At 41.2% G+C, this 16,114-nt stretch overlaps 1 protein-coding gene across 2 annotated transcripts in view; it reads right to left on the reverse strand.

The window, feature by feature from the left end:
* Positions 1-16,114, reverse strand: part of ATXN1 (ataxin 1) — a 362,269-nt gene that overhangs the window by 244,264 nt on the left and 101,891 nt on the right. Inside the window, exon 1 of one of the 2 annotated variants that reach the window (XM_066324382.1) lies at positions 12,456-12,526. The exons of the other annotated variant lie outside the window; for it this stretch is intronic. The gene's annotated coding sequence lies outside the window, so the exon portion shown is untranslated. Of the gene's footprint in view, positions 1-12,455; positions 12,527-16,114 lie in introns of those variants that run through there. 2 annotated transcript variants of the gene reach the window in all.

A 16,114-nucleotide genomic window follows, 5' to 3' on the forward strand; every position in this document is an offset into this window, starting at 1 on the left:
CACAACGGGTAGCACAATTGCTGGCTCAGCCTGAAGATCTCCATGACCCAGGGCCATGAGCATACCAGGGCTCTTAATGCAGTGACTTTCATCACCTCAGCTTAGCACCACCCAAGTAAATGTAACCCTTCAGTTTAAAGCACATGACGTTTTTCTTGTGTTGGCATCAAACAAAATAGCACACTAATCCTTCTGGTATTAGTCAAATGGGGCTTAAAAATCCACTCATATGCTTTGCAGTTGCAAGATTTCCCTGGCAAGTGTGTACACTGGTCTCAGTCATGGATCCTCACATAATCTAAGCTTCTGTTAAGAAAATGAGAAATAAACAACAAACTTCAAGGCAGCAAAAATTGCCTTTCCAAGCTTAAACTGAGTGCAAACTGTAGCAACATTGGCTTCCTGAATCACAGAGAAGTAACTTCAGTGGTTGTTCTGCTCCTTCATCCCAGTGCTACCAGCCAGCACCTACTGGTGGAGATTACCAAGATCCCAGCCTATGCTCCAGCAGGGCCCCATGCTGGGGACAGGAACGGGCACTGGAATGATTCACAAGAGAGAAGGATCCTGAAGGAAGGATGCTGAAGGAAAAGATGAGTAACAGAAATAGCTTGCTTGCTTCATCTTCCAGAGAAGCAAGGAGGAGGGCGAGGGATGCTGAAATGAGAACATTACTTCTTTTTTCCTCCCGTGACTATCAGGAAGTTGACAAGGAATAAAAGGAGCTGCTCTGGTTCAACAGCTGAAAAGGAGAGTTTCCCACTGAACTCACTAGCTATAAAGGAGGAACTGAATCTCCAAGCAGGCTCCTGCAGTAACTTCCTAGCAGAAATCCTCCAAACCCCAAGTGCTGGTTCACTTCATCTAGTGCATTTACTCACATCAGACTCATTGGTATAAGTATGTTTCTCGAGAACAATTTTTAAATATAAAATTGTACCAATTCGCTTTTATTTTCTTCAGTGAAACAGTGAACATCAGCCTGGTGTTTACTTTTAATTTTACTGTGTTATGTTTTTTAAGAGAGTAAATACTATAATAATAAAATACTTGTTGGGATGTGTTATTGTATTTTTGTTATCATAATCTGAATACCACATATTTTACTAATTCAGGGTGCTCTTCTCTTGACTACTATCTCATGCATGTGGTAAAGTCAACAGGAAAGGCATATCCCTGCTAATATCTCATCAGTGGTAAGAGGAACTCACGCAATCACTTAAACTGAGACTTTTCTCAATGTAAATAGCACAAATTTTTTTTGGCAAGCCATTTGATTTGGCTTAAGCCACATAATGCAGAGTTCTGTCCATCTGTCCTACTTAATTATAATGATTGCAGAACCCAAATTTGCTTCCAAGCATCCTTAATTAATATTATACTACAAACTGGGTGGGTAAGGGGAGGAACTCCTCTGTTTCTGATTCCTAAAAACTACCAATCTAACTAAAACAAGGTCTGGAAGATTTTTTCAGTGTCACTGCTAGAGACTTAATAACTACAGAATGTGCCCCGTGGTCTTTGATAATTTCATATAATAAGCAAACATAGCTTGTTGGCAAACAATTTGGTAAAACAACTTGCATTTTTCTCTGTGCCAACATACAGAAGATTTGTCCTGCGTAGAAAATTTACATCACGGGATATACATGCCCTGAATTCTCTATATAAATAGAAAATTTTGACCAAAGTGCTACAAATATCTGATTTCAGCTGTAGTAGTATCATTTTAGATAAATTACGTTTGGTTAATGCCAATTGCTCTGTCAAGTCGCAGGCAGGGGGAGAAAAGCCATCTAGTGGACAAAAATGTAATTATGTACCAGAAGATATTTTCAGGCACAAAGCTTTTACCGAAGAACTCTTTTTTAATTTTCTTATTCATCTGCAGTATTGCTTATCTAGGAATACTCTAGAAGACTCTGGGAAATCACGGTTTGCTGGAGGGCAACAGCATAGGTCTCCAAGCCCAGGTTTTTGGCAGACTTTTTGACTAGCAATTGTAATAAAACATAGAAGACGCTTTGTCCCTCCTATCCCTCGCAGAGAAGTAATCAGCATATTTCTTACAACGCTGCGAGGGTCATCAGTCGGCTGAATATCTTATCACTGCATTCAACACTATGTGCCAAGCAGACTGGCATTGCCACAGGGTTTAAATAACTGAGCTAATATTTAAACTTTTGTCCCCTCTGATCCCTGAAAAATAATGAGAAGAGACTTTGTGACTTTGTAAACAGATGAGCCAAAGGGCACCCAGAACAGCCTTTTACTAAAATTATCTTTGAGATTCTCTGGGACACAAGACGAGGGAGGGCTGGGGAGTGTGAGGCAGAGCAGCTGAACAACCCCCCTCACAGACCTGCATGTGCGACCCACTCAGCATCTGATGTAAAAAGCAGGGAGAAGGGAACAAAAACTTCCACCCCAATATTATTTACACCACCCTCTGGCCTTTGCTGAAATGCAGACTACCACGGTTGTAGTGGCCTGTGGCAGGAGTTAAGTAGCCAAATGATCCCAAGCAGACAGGCTGAGCTCTGCACTGCTCCCATTTTTCCGTTTAGGCCGGGGAGAACAAGGGAGTAAACACAGCAGCCTTTTTTTGTGCAACATTTTCACAGACCTGGCCCCCAATTTAATCCTCCTCTGACACAAAGTTCAGAGCGTTTAGCTAGGCACTTTCAGCTAATCTTGAAGAGCAGATAACGATCAGTCATGCTCAGGCAGGCCAAAGCACTGAAGCCAAAGTATAATTTCTGTGGGATTACAGCAACCCAAACCACCAGCATCAGAGACTATACTGTGATGATGCAATCAAACATCGGTAACTCCTGCTGCTCCCAGCAATATACTGAAGTGGGATTACTGATCTGCCACATAGTAACCGCTCTGCTGCTGGAACAACAGGTTCCGTCTCCTCTACTCCTTTTGTTTGATATGATAGGTAACTCGAGGTATTTTGTGCTCCCAGTAACAAACAAACAAACACACATACATATACACAAAAAAACACCCAAACCAACCAACCAAAAAATAATAAATCTGTGAATTAATCTTTTGAAATAGCTGGTTTCAGGAGCATCTCATGCAGTGATTTCCACTTGAGACATCTTTGCAGGGGCATGAATTTGCCCAGCTTTTCCAACTGACCCTGCACACACATGCTTAGACATATCACATAAGCAGCAGGCATCTCCTTACATCACTGCTCTGTTTGCCTCAGCATGAAGACTATTTAAAGCATTACTTCTGATAGAGCCACCATTTGCTATGCTCAGACAACCCTTGTGTTGCTGGGTTATAACACCAGAGAAACGAAGCTTCTGAGCTACCTTGCACAGACCTTCTCTGCAGTCTCTTATTCATTTCTCTCCCAGTGAATCACAGCCTTTTCTCTCTCTTTTCATAATAACCAAATAAGGATTTCAGGGTTTGGCCCATTCACTACATTCTGTGTTTTAATACAGACAAGAATGGAATACAAAATGCTGCCAGAAGTTTAGCAGCAGGGGCAACCTTTTCGCTATTTTCTTGTCTACAGTTCCCGATTCAACAATGCCGACTTGCTGCTCTGCACGACCACAAGGCTAGGAATTCATAAACAATAATAATAATTATCACTGTCCAACAAGGTCTCATCCCAACCATGCATAAGTGCAGGACTGGCACAGAGCAGAAAAATGCTGCTTTGTGCCTTTACAAGGCTTGCAATATAAACTTTGCACTGTCAGTTTAAAACTTTGGCATTTGTGTCTGCAAATGGGGAGGAACCCATTTTCAGATACTTGTGAAATATAAACTTCAGCTGTTGCCAAGCTCAGAGATAGATTTGCTCCTTTTTATTTTTAAAAGTTTCCTGAATATGTGAAGAAACCCACAAAGACATTTTAGAGACGTGTAGCTATGAAAAATGTACATGCTTTTGGGTTTTTTTTAAGGACCATTCTCAATCATTGTAATTATTCCTTGAGAATGCTTTTTAAAAAACAGAACCACGACTATTTTTCACAGCAACAAACCCCTAAAACAGCTCTAAAGCTTTCTGTGGAATTTAACAAAAATAATTGCCTTTCAGCTAAGCACAGTAAAAATAGATCAAAAACCAATTAGCTGGCCCACATGGCAGAAGACAGGTGTGCCTTGGATGTGGTATTTATGCAGAATCAGGATAAGCATTTTTTATTTTTACACAGATTCCTGAAGACTGTAAATATGACAAAACTCTTCTTGCCAATGCCCATCCCAACCATTTAAAACACTGGCCACTGAAAGAATAACCTTAGGATGCAGCCTAAAACATTTCATCTTGCCTCCTACCAGGTTATAAAAGTGAATTAACATGAAAAGCAGCAGACTGATGAGTGAATTATGGTAATAATGAACCTTCAAAAGCTGAAACAAGTAAACTCCTTTGGAAACTGCAGCTGGAGAGAAGGCTGGGAACACCGAAACCAATTACAACTGCTTTACTGTTACACCTGTTTAAATGAATGCCAAATCCAGCACAGAATTATTTACATTATATTATTAACAGAGGGACATATGAGTAATGGGAAAATAGAAAAGGTTTATGCAAAACAGGCTCTACTGAAACCATCTAAGAACTTCAGGTATTTGTGTCAGAAAGCAAGGCTGTAGTCAGACCTGTGGCACTGACTGCCCCTGAGTCAGGCAAGGAGGCTTCTGCTCCCTCTCTAGCTGCTGGTCACTGTCCCCAAGCTGTCTGACTGATGCCAGAATAAATACTCAGGTAATTGCCCCTTATGCAATTCAATCAGTGATCTTCCCATTTTTCAATACTTTGAGGTTATTTTCTAAAACGATATTGCTCAAGCAGGAGCAGATTTAGGGACAAGAAACTGTGTCAGGAAATCAAAGAGGGATAGTCTTCTGCAAACGCTTGACAGGTGACAAGCAAATGAGAAGAACCCGAAAGCATCAGCTTTTTCCCCAGACCAACTTCTTACTACAAAAGATCAGGTGCATACAACCCCTTCTCCTTCCAGTTTCTGAAGATTCGTGTACCTACATACAAGATGGTTCCCCACTGTGTAAGACACTTCAAGTATTAAAGCACGTGACAGACAAGAAAAAAATGTATTTCTAAAGAAACCAAATGCAAGGTTAGCAGCTGGAAGTGACTGAAGAAGCCTGGCAAACCTGCCCAGGGGCAGGGATACCCATGAAGTCCAGGTTCCAGCTCCCTCTCCATGGCATTTCTTCTTCCATATCCTGCCTCTCTCCTACCTTTAACATCTTGTTCAGTTCCTGATGGTTTGGGCAGGTGACCATTGACTGAAATTGACTGACCACTTGCAGGACCAGGTTTCCAAACCCAAGCTGCCTCCCTGACTAATCTCATCCTCTCATTGAAAAATGCCAGGCCATCTCAGGCAGATGGCTGTGATCAGGCTTCCCTGACACTGGCTTGAAGCTAAAATCCCTTTTCTCTCAATTCATCCTTTTATGATGCATCTACTTTAACTAGTTCAGAAATGGTTCCTCAAGCCAGCAGAAAAATCAAGCTGTCTCCTTTACTTCGAGCAAGCACATTCAATGGTTTTGACATGGTGATAACTATTGTCCATTCTTGTCACAGCCAGGACACACATAACTCACTTTGATTGTTTAACTCAGCAATATGATAGAAAAAGACATCTCTCTTTTATATCAAAGAAACTTCATGAAAGGACTTATTCTATACAAAGAAGATGGTACATTAAGATCAGCAACACAATTTTTCACAATTCAAATTTCACTACAGCAGTACAATAAAGTGGCTCTTTTCCATTCCCATATCTAACACCAGTACTACAGAGACAAGAAATCAGGGTTTTTACAATGAACTGGACAGCCTGTTGCAGCCGGGAAAAGTTTTGGGGAAATTAAAAAAATCAAAAGTGGAAATAAGCATTGTATAACAAGCTGCACAGCACAGGGAAAAAAAAAAAAAAAAAAAAAAAAAAAAGGCAGAACTCAACGTTATATTCAATGCACATCTCAGAGCATTTTGCCAGATCCTTGCTGTCTCTTGAAGAAACACTCATTCCAAGAATGGTTAAACACCACAGAGTGACCATAGGCTCCAACAGAAGTCTGTGAATCTGTTCCCAAGAAGCTCCCAACTGTGCTTCAAAAGCCAAGATGACTGCCATTTAAGGTTCTCCAGGGCTGAAAGAGCTTACACATAAGATTTTCCTCTCACAACCAGAACACCAGGACCCAGAAAGAGTTCCAGCTGATTTTCCAAGTATTGAGTGACTGGCTTTCTCAAATACAGCTGCTTTCTTCATTAGGAGACTAAAAATAGTTCTTCTCCTAGCAGGCTGACTTCCTTTTAAGACTTCTGCCATATCCATGCGTGTATTTCATTCAGTTTCTGCATGTCTGTGCCTCTGTAATTCTATTTCAGCCTTTAAGTACATTCAAGAAATTTTTCATTTCCCTCTCCCATATTCACTCCAGATGTCCTGAACTGTCCAAAACTGTTTCATGTTAGGAGAATTTGTAGGGTTATTCTGGCATTCACACCGCTCCCATCTGCTTCAATATTTTCAGGAAAGTTCAACTTTCTTCCCCAACTGTTAAAAATATGGACAACGACTTTATGGTTTTAAAATGTCCATGATTAATGGTAGATGTTTTGCCTGTACTTTGTATAGTAAGACTAATTGAATACTGCCATATCAGGCTTTCACTTTTTCCTCTTGGAAAGATGCTGGAGAGAGAAACCAGAGGAACTGGATGACATCCCATGTCTTAGAGAACATGTTGCAACAGCAGTAAATACTCCATGAAGCTGCATCAGCATGCAAGAACCTCACTGTGAAAAGCCACACTGAACGCGAGGTGGTGGAGACTGTGGGAGCACACTCTGCAATGCTCCTTTTAGTCCCAGCCACCTTGTTCTCCAGATCAAGGGAAACTGGGCACTGCCACTCTCTTCTAGCTCACATGGTGGGCATGAAAATCAAAGTGCAAGAGGAATTGTAGGAAAAGGGGAACCAGGGCAGGGACATGCCCCAACTCCTCTTAATGAGACATTAGCATATGCTTAGATCTATAGAGCTCCCAGAGGGTTCAAGATGTCCTGGCCAGTAAAAATCTGTGGCATATTCAGTCTTGAGTGCTGGACAAATTACGTATTAAACGTGTGACTGACACACCCACCAGAGCTAGACAGCGTCAGCTACATTTGCTTCGACTCCAGGAAGACTTCAACCTTGAACCTTTCAGCACAATTCTCTACACCACTTGACAGTAAACTTTGTAATGATGGGAATACTGTTTCAAACAAACTAGACAAGTTCAGTTTAACTCCCAAAATTCTAAGCTGAGGTATATTTCCATTTCCAAAGGTTTGGTAATAAATATGATGTGTTTCACTGAATCTGTCAAGGATGAAGCTGGGAAGCAATAGGGACCCTAGCACTCAGGATATTTCTAGATGAAAAGTACTTGCATAAGCATTATGAAACTTTGGTAGCATTTCTGCCCATCCTTAATCTTCTTGCAAATGTAGGCGTGTTATCTAATAAACTCAAAGATGTACAAGATTTCTAATACAGGTAAGCTGCTTGCAAAATTTTTATTCCAGGAAAGATAATTAAAAGAAAACTCCAGGTCCTTTTTTTTTAAATATGAAGTTTCAGCGATGTGAATTGCTGTGTCTGAGAATGCAAAGATATCCACAAACCTTTCTAACCTTGCCTACTTCTACAACAGTTGAGGTGGTTCATAATTTCATACTCTTGAGTCAAAAGTTGTCCCAGGAATGGCATTGCTTTGGAGTTTTTGAAGAGGAAAGAGAGAAGGGAAATGTACTGATACCCAGGCAGCATTATTTCAAATTAAATACAATAAATGGTGTATCTCCTTCCTCAAATATATACTAGATAGGTCCCTTCAGAGTAAATAGTCTTAGCTGGTTTCCACGATGCTAAAAACGGAGGTCTCAGCTCTCCTTTCTGCCTAAGTAGGAAATAATAACTGCCCAGAATGCCAATGCAAGTAGAAAGCAAATTAATCCAGTCATGTTTTGTTATGAACCATGTTGCTGCACTCCTATGATAACTTCAACCAGGAGCAAAATTTGGCTTGCTCTATCTTCCCCCTCCAAATGTCTCACTGTGACCATACAACTGTTCTATTTTCTGGTTAAACATTACATGGAGTGTGTTCATTTCTGCTTCAGCTAATTTAGCTATGCTAAATGCAAATGCTTCCTGTACTTATGAATACAATCTGTTCATAGTGAATAGTTTTGAAGATTTGGATGAGTTAAAACAGCAACAGTATCCATGTGGGACCAATCTTCCCTGGACAACTCTTATGCTTTGATTCATAAATTCTTTCCATAGGAAATATCTGTGGAAAATCTCCAACACATCCAGAAATGCACAACTCAGTTGCTTGAGTTATTATGGGTTCTTAATACTTATTGCTTCTCCCTTTATTTCTTACTCTTGTAAAAACATTGGCTCCTGGGTTCACATGAAACCCCTTTTATACTTATTTTCCATTATTATAGAATGTGTATTTAATAACTGCAACAACATTTGTCATTAGTGCTACATCATGAATCTATGAAAAAGCAACTTCCATCTCTGAAATAATCTGATTTCTGCATCTGATGGGTGTGCTAAGGCACCTCCTCACCTGCTGTTACCATTCTGCATGTATGACTTACAGTGTGGAATTAAGACTCAGTTTCTGGACTATGAAAAAAAGCATAAAATTCTCTGGTTTACAATACAAAATTTAAGGAAATCTTGAAAAAAAAAATCAGCTTTGTGAGATGTAGGGGTGACAGCGGTGGAAGCGAACTTCTACATGAACTGCAAGTGAACTTCTAAGGCCTGTGGCATTCACAATCCACAAAAGATGAAGCAGAAAAGCAAAGAGGGGGATTATGGCTGCTAGGATGTCATAATGTGCCCAGTTTGTCACAGATACTGGAAGCTGAAGGATTTTTTTTTCCTCTTCAGCAGTTCATTTTGGAAGTGAGAGCCCTGTACTCAATTGCCTGAAGTGCAGAGCTTGAACATACCTGGGTGGTTCTCTTTTCATCTCTGGCAATTTGTCATGGATCTCTGCCAGAGGAGTTTAGCTCTTTACACCAGATTTTGCAGACTCCTCAGGAAGTCCCTGTCCACCCAGCAATTGGTGTAGCAGTGCCAGGTGTTGCCTTAACATGAGAAGCAGTTCTGTAGTTGAGTCTATTTTTATCAATTCTCCTTGTGATATTGTCCCATCAATGGAGTCCAACTTTTTCCTAAATTAAAATTTATATAGATTTTAAGAACTTTAGGCAAAATTCAGCAAATTGCAGCTAGCCAAGAAGTTAGAAGAAAAAACTAGCACTTCTGGTCCACATGGGTCCAGGAATAAAGTTTTTAGTTTAAAGTTTTCTGGTGGCACTGCATGTCAGTCAAAGAAAAGAGCAAAAATTTAAGACCCTTCCACAAAGCATTTGTCTTCTCATGTTTGCATTTGACAGACTCCAGCTGATTCAGTATTTCCTCTCTCTTCTTTATTTTCTGTCTTCTTTGAATGGCGTCTCTTCCTCATGATTCCAATGCTCTACACTCAGACAGGTTCAGGGGTATAAGTAAATGTTGAATGTCTCATTACTGAGCAGCATTTCTCTCATTCCTTGTACAATTCTTGACTGGCTATTGCACTTCAGGTTAGACCAGTAACTGCAAACACCATCAGACTTCTCACCTCTCAGACCAGGACAAGATCATAGCTCGATCTTTCTCTCAGCAGAAATGCTGTGGCAGCAGAATTTTTTGGGTAAGCGTTCTGTGGCTTTCTTTTAAAAAACAAATTAGTCATATGCAGAGTATGTCTAGAGTGGAGAAAAGCCAAAGATAGAAGTCCTTTTACAGACCTAGTTATGCCAGCTGAAGATGATGATCTTCCCAGCTGCCTCTCACCCTTGCCAGAGGTTACAGCAAGCTGACCTGCCAGGGAGCAAGTGTGCTTCAGGCAAAATGAGTGAAGTTGGCTGAAAAAGCTTAAATATTTAGGTTTTGTTCACTCTGGGGGTTTTTCTGACATGAACAAGTTTAAGCAGTCCCCACAATGCTGAGCCAAGGGGTCTGAGGGGACAGTAACCCTAGTGTGGGTAATAAGTCTCCAGTATGGACAGGGATATTTGTAGTAACCTTTTCAGTAGGCAGTACGCAAGATGGAATGTGTTTCCACAGTTCTGCGCTAACATAAATATTCTCTATCATCAGTATTTTTCTTTACATTCCCTCTATGGATTGTCCTAGCAATTTAAGCAAATTTATCATCATATTTGCAGGCCTGGACCTCCTGAGAGACTTATACCACCCCAATATCTGCTGGAGGGACAAAACAGCAGAATCCAGGAGGCTTCTAGAGAGCATGAATGACGAGAGCCAATGATGAGAAATTTTCTGCTGCTCATGCCCACCAACAAGGAGAGATTCATGGGGAATGTGAAGATCAAAGGTGAGCATTGGCTGAAGAGATTATGAGATGGGGGGAGTTCAGGATCCTGAGGACAGAGAGGAGGGTGAAAATCAAGCTCAAAACCTGGGTATTTCAGGAGAGCAGCAGACTTTGGTCTCTTTGAAAATCTGCTTGGAAGAGTCCCATAAGATAAGGCACTAGAGGGAAAAGAGGCTGAAGAAAGCTGGATAATAAAGGATCATCTACCTCCTCCAAGACCAAAAGATGTCCATCACAATTCCAAAATTTCTCAGGAGGCCTGCATGGACAAAAGAATAGCTCCTAGACAAACTCAGGCACACAGATAAAGCATACAGAGAGTGGAGGATAACCTGGGAGGAATATGGAGTCATTGCTGGAGCACCCAGGAACAAACTTAGCTCCACCAAAGCCCAAATGAATCTGGCGAAGTATATCAAAGACACCAAGAAGGGCTTCTGTAATGTGTGACAAAAGAGAAGTTAGGGAAAATGTGAGCCTATTATTCAGCAAGACTGGGGACCTGGTGACACAGGATATGGAAAAGGCCAAAGTACCAAACACTGCCTTCATCTCGTAGGAGGACTGGGCTTCGGGAATCCCAGGTCCTAGAGACTGTGGAGAAAGGCTGGAACAAGCTAAATACACCCTTTAGCAGAGTAGAATCAGGTCAGGGAATATCTAAGTAAACTGGACATATAAACTGTTCCACTGACTCTCAGTAGATCCCAAATAGTTTAGCACAGTATTAGTAGCTTGGATTTCAAGGGCAAAGGAAACTGTTAAGAAATGTCAAAGTTTACCTTCCATTAAGCTTGCCAGTTTGTAAACATGAAAGAAAACACACATGGCATTTGACTGTGCCTGATACTTGATGATCAGTCCAACCAAAAAGCAGGTATGACAAGTGTTCTCATTTAAGCTGTAGTCATTACCTCATGCTTCATCCCTTCTGTTGATAGCAACCTTGTCTCACAGCCAAACAACAACAACCAGCATAAGCATAAACAAAATCGATCATTTTCCTTCTTATAGTAAAAACCCATACATAATAAAACCCATCAATTCCCACAGAGATACACTTCAAAACAGTTAAGCTGCCACCACAAAAGAGATATAAAACAAAAATAGGCTAATAGCACCTAAAGGTATTCTGTTGAGATGTTGGGAGCTGTAAATGGGTTAGTTTGGCTTTTTGAGTTACAGTTTGCAGACACATCTCTACAAGATTATCATTATGAGTTACTGTTGTGTATGTTTAATGGATTTTCCTCCTCTCTGGTACTGCAGGTTCCTAGTCTGGAGTTTTGTTTCTTGCCAGATCTAATCAGCTAATACTATGTTTTACAATATTTACTTGTTAGCTACTAAATTTTGGATTCTTAGGCCAAGGAATGAAGGACTGAGTGCTACATATTTGATTATGTGAAAACTGTCTCTATTTACCTCTGTTTGTGCTATAGATATATTTGCTTGTGAAAGTCAAGAGACTTACACTTCTCCTGCATCTCAGATAAATATTTTATATCCTTATTTAGATGCAATTTAAAGTAAAGCTGACTGTGTTGTCTTAACTTTACATACTAATGCTTTCTTAGTAGCTGTTACACAGCTTCTATTAGCCTTTAGCCACTCCAGGGTCTTATCTGGAAATCCTCTTTCATGTAAACAATCATTATTTAATGCTAATACATGTGAATTCTTCCTCACCCACTGACTATCTTAATTGACAGGAACATGATGAAAAAATCTGAAACACCTTCTTTGAATAGCACCTGTTTTTATTATTATTTTTTAATTCTCTGCCACTCCTGTTGAACGTATGGCTACAGCCTTAAAGCATCTACAAACAGTTTAGTGACAAGCACCTTTCATTTTCATCAATCTGGACACTCAGTGGCACCAAGAAAGTGAATTAGTAAGGTATCTTTGCTAATGGCTCAGCCCAGCCACTCCAAAAAGGAAGCTCTCAAAATGCAATCACTGACCTGAACTAAGATTTGGGATAACACAATGATGAACATAAGACATGCTAATCTTCTGTGTAAGTTCCCTGCAGAGAGGTCACAAGATCATGCTTAATTTGAGAAAGGCAATTTGTAATGCACCATAAATTTAAGTAAATAAATTCTACATCATTTCAAAAAAGCTCAGTGACATCACCTCTGTTTAACAATACCACTACCAAAGAAAATTGAGAAAGTCTGATTTGCAGTTTTATGAGAAGTATGAAAATCTATAAAGTCAATAAACAGAGCTTTTGTGTGGTGCAAGAGACTGCTGGAAAAAAATTAGTGTGCAGGTAAAGGATGAAATTTCTGCCAGGAATCAAGCAGCTTTTAGCCTAGACTGCAGATGAGCAGCACAGCGATAGTTTGATGTGGCTTTGCTGGAGTAACCAAAGACAGCACTGTGAAAATTATATCCATCTTAGAGTCTCAGTTCCTCTTTGTACTGCTTGTCTCTCAGAAGCACGTATTAAAGTACCGCAAAATGCAACACATGACACCGATCAGCTTCAAACATCTGTTGTGTAGCACATGGAAAAGCACGCTACAGAATTTCTAAGGAAAGCTGCCTTGTAAATTCGCAGGAAAGCTTTACTGCTTCTCTTCTGTGGGGAATTCAATTAAAACCAAAATTTTTAAAATTAGGAGAAGTCTGCGTGGAAAGCAAGAAATGGCAGAACTTTGCACACACAGACTTCCCTGCCCCATGCCCTCTTAACGCAGGAGTATTTACATTCAACAGCAAACAGCAACAGCAACCAGCTGCCTTTCCCACTGCCCCATCAATCACCCGACAGAGCCTGACGAGGATATTTCAATGACTGCTTCGCGAACACAGAACCCAGCAGCACTCCCCAGCTCTCTGCTGTGTACGCTATCGGCGGCTGTCAGCGCCTTCAGACAAAGCGTGGTTGTGTACCACCTGCCGGCTCCCCAGTGCCCACGGGAAGGCGATTCGGGCGCTGGGAAGGGCTGGGAGCAGGGGGCCGGGTGCGCGGCGGCCGCCGGCGCTGGCGGTGAGCGCGGCTCTACTACGGCTTTCACCAGTCAGGGCGTCGGGTTACAGCATGATTCACATGCGTGGGGCCAAGCAGACCCAGGCTATGTTGTAAGCCGGCTGAGACTGGAAAGGTGATCAGCCTCGTCACTGCTACAAATTGAAACCATGATGTAAGGGGAGCAGGGACGGCTGCATTAATTAATCAGTGGCAGGGTAGCATCTGCCGAGCAGACAAACCCTACCAGTCAAAGTCACGCTCTCTTGCCGGCCTTATCGCTCGAGGTAAGGCAGCCAGAGGGTATAATCCCTTCTGACATTGCTCCCTGCTCAGATTTCCAGGGCAGGCCCTAAACGCAAGCAAAGCAGATGCCAAAACAGTTCTGGGCAGCCAGTCTGCTTTCAAAGGCGCTCGATAGGAAGCCCTGCAAATCCCTTGCTCACGGAGGCCGGCCGGGCCGGGGGCAGCACAGCTGGATCCAGGGGTGACCTCACGGCTCCCCGACTGGCCATGAAGCTCCCCGCCTGCCACCCGCTGAATCCACACTGCTTTCTCTGATGTCTGAACTCAGCTTTTATACCCATACCATGTGTAATGCAATAATTTTATTTCCTGATAAGTATTTGATATTTATATAACTGCAGACGAGAGAGGAGGGGAAAAAAATCTATCAGAAATAGCTTTATAGATGAGTCGTCTCATTGTCTAACAAGCTTTTCATTGTTTTTAATTCTCATTTCTCTCCATGGTTCAGGGCACTTTGAAAAAAAATAAAATCTATTCAGCAGTTTCCCACTCATAATTCAGGGAAGAGAGTCATGTATTATAATAGAGATAATTAGCTTTGACTGAAAATAATAAGCTTGGCACCAAATATCCCCCACTACTGCACAGAATAACCATTTATTGTCTTATATACTCTCCATCATGCCTAATTACTGCAACAGTAATTACTAACCTGTTGAAGGAACAAAAGAAAATGCAACTAGCTCTGCACTGAAATATGGAGAACATTGCTGATTCTAATATGAAGCTCTTGGTTTCCCTCTCTTAGAACACACTCACCATTTAGACCCTTTATCAACACGTGTGCCTGTAAGCTCCAGAAAAGGAAACACATCCACAGATAGTCTGACTACAGTTGTTAGGTCCCACCGATTTAGGCCGAATGTCTCTTCCTTTGGGCTGAAGGAATGACACTGATGTTTGGATTTCTGGGAAGTTTAGAAGGCAGTGCCTGTCCCAGGCTGTGTGCTGCAACACTGAGACTTCCATATGCTGGACAGATTTGCTTGCCTACTCTTCTGACCCACCAAACCTCTCCCTGGCTGTTACTCTGTCTTGCCTCAACAGATAGGCTGCCAATCATGCCAAAGAAAGAGAATTAACAAATGCAGCCCTTTATGTTCAAAGGATAACATGTGCTTAAAGGGCTTGAAGTATAATTTGTATCTGCAGAAATCTGTGTTCATGACAGCATTTCTCCCCAGTTCCACTACATCCCACTGTTGCTTCTGCTTAAATTCAGTCTTGGAGCTTCACCTGCAACAGCTGAGTAAGCCTTGGAAAAAAGCAGCGAGCGGCAGCACCGACCCCTTTTGCTGCTCAAGGTCATAAAAGAACGTGTATTTGGGAGAGCATATACAGCCACCTGAGAAAGTAAAGGGAATTGTCATTAGTGTCCTTATGCCCTGTTCCACTCAGATCCCTGAATGGGACCTATCCCTCTCTCTGTCTTTGCCGATGGGACTTGAAGAAAACTGGTGTGTTCCAGACATCATCAGTACTTTTCAAAATCCAGACTGCCGCTGTTGTTGTGCTTATTGAATCCAGGAACTGGAACAAAGCCACACAACATATGTGAGCATTCACAGCTAATCAACCCAGCTGAAATTTTAGGTATTGAACATTCTCTGGGAAACTGTTCACAATCAATCCACAAATGTAAACAACACAACCTCCCACCTCCAAAACCTCCAACAAAATAATTCATAAATACAACCAAAAGGGACAACCTCAGAAACAGTAATCTGAACACTCAACAAGTATGATTTACACACAGACTCAAATGAGATGTTTAAATCAGAAAAAGTTGGGGGATTTTTTTGAGTTCTTGATTTTTTTGCCCCCTGTGTTTGGAAGTATTAGAGTTTCATAGCTTTTTCAGTAGAATCACAGGGACTAAAAATTGCTTTTCCCTCCCCAAATTTTAATTAATTGCTTTTTTTTCCTTGGTCCCACAATTTGAGATGGTACAAACTTTAAGGAAAATGCAACAAAGACTTCAAGAATTGCTTCTGATAATTGTGTTTTCTTCTTCCACTGGATATGCACTGCTAGAAGGCATTCAAATAATTGGGAGGACACTCCCAAAATTATAGGAATACCAACAAATGCAGAAGCCATAACACCTGATTATCACTGAGAGAGAGGGGCATGATGTGTTTTTAAAATAAAGGGAAGATTTGACAGCCTAATGGCTGTGTCATTGGTGGGTTTGGTGTAGTAGAACAGGATAAAATCACCAATGTTTTTTACAGCCTTTACTTGGCTACAAACATTACATCAATATATTTTTACTAAAAATATACCCATTTTTCCTCCCCCAAACCCCACTACTAAATGTAATTTGATACCAAG

Source organism: Sylvia atricapilla, chromosome 1 (genome assembly GCF_009819655.1).
Source record: "Sylvia atricapilla isolate bSylAtr1 chromosome 1, bSylAtr1.pri, whole genome shotgun sequence".
Lineage (NCBI taxonomy): Eukaryota > Metazoa > Chordata > Aves > Passeriformes > Sylviidae > Sylvia > Sylvia atricapilla.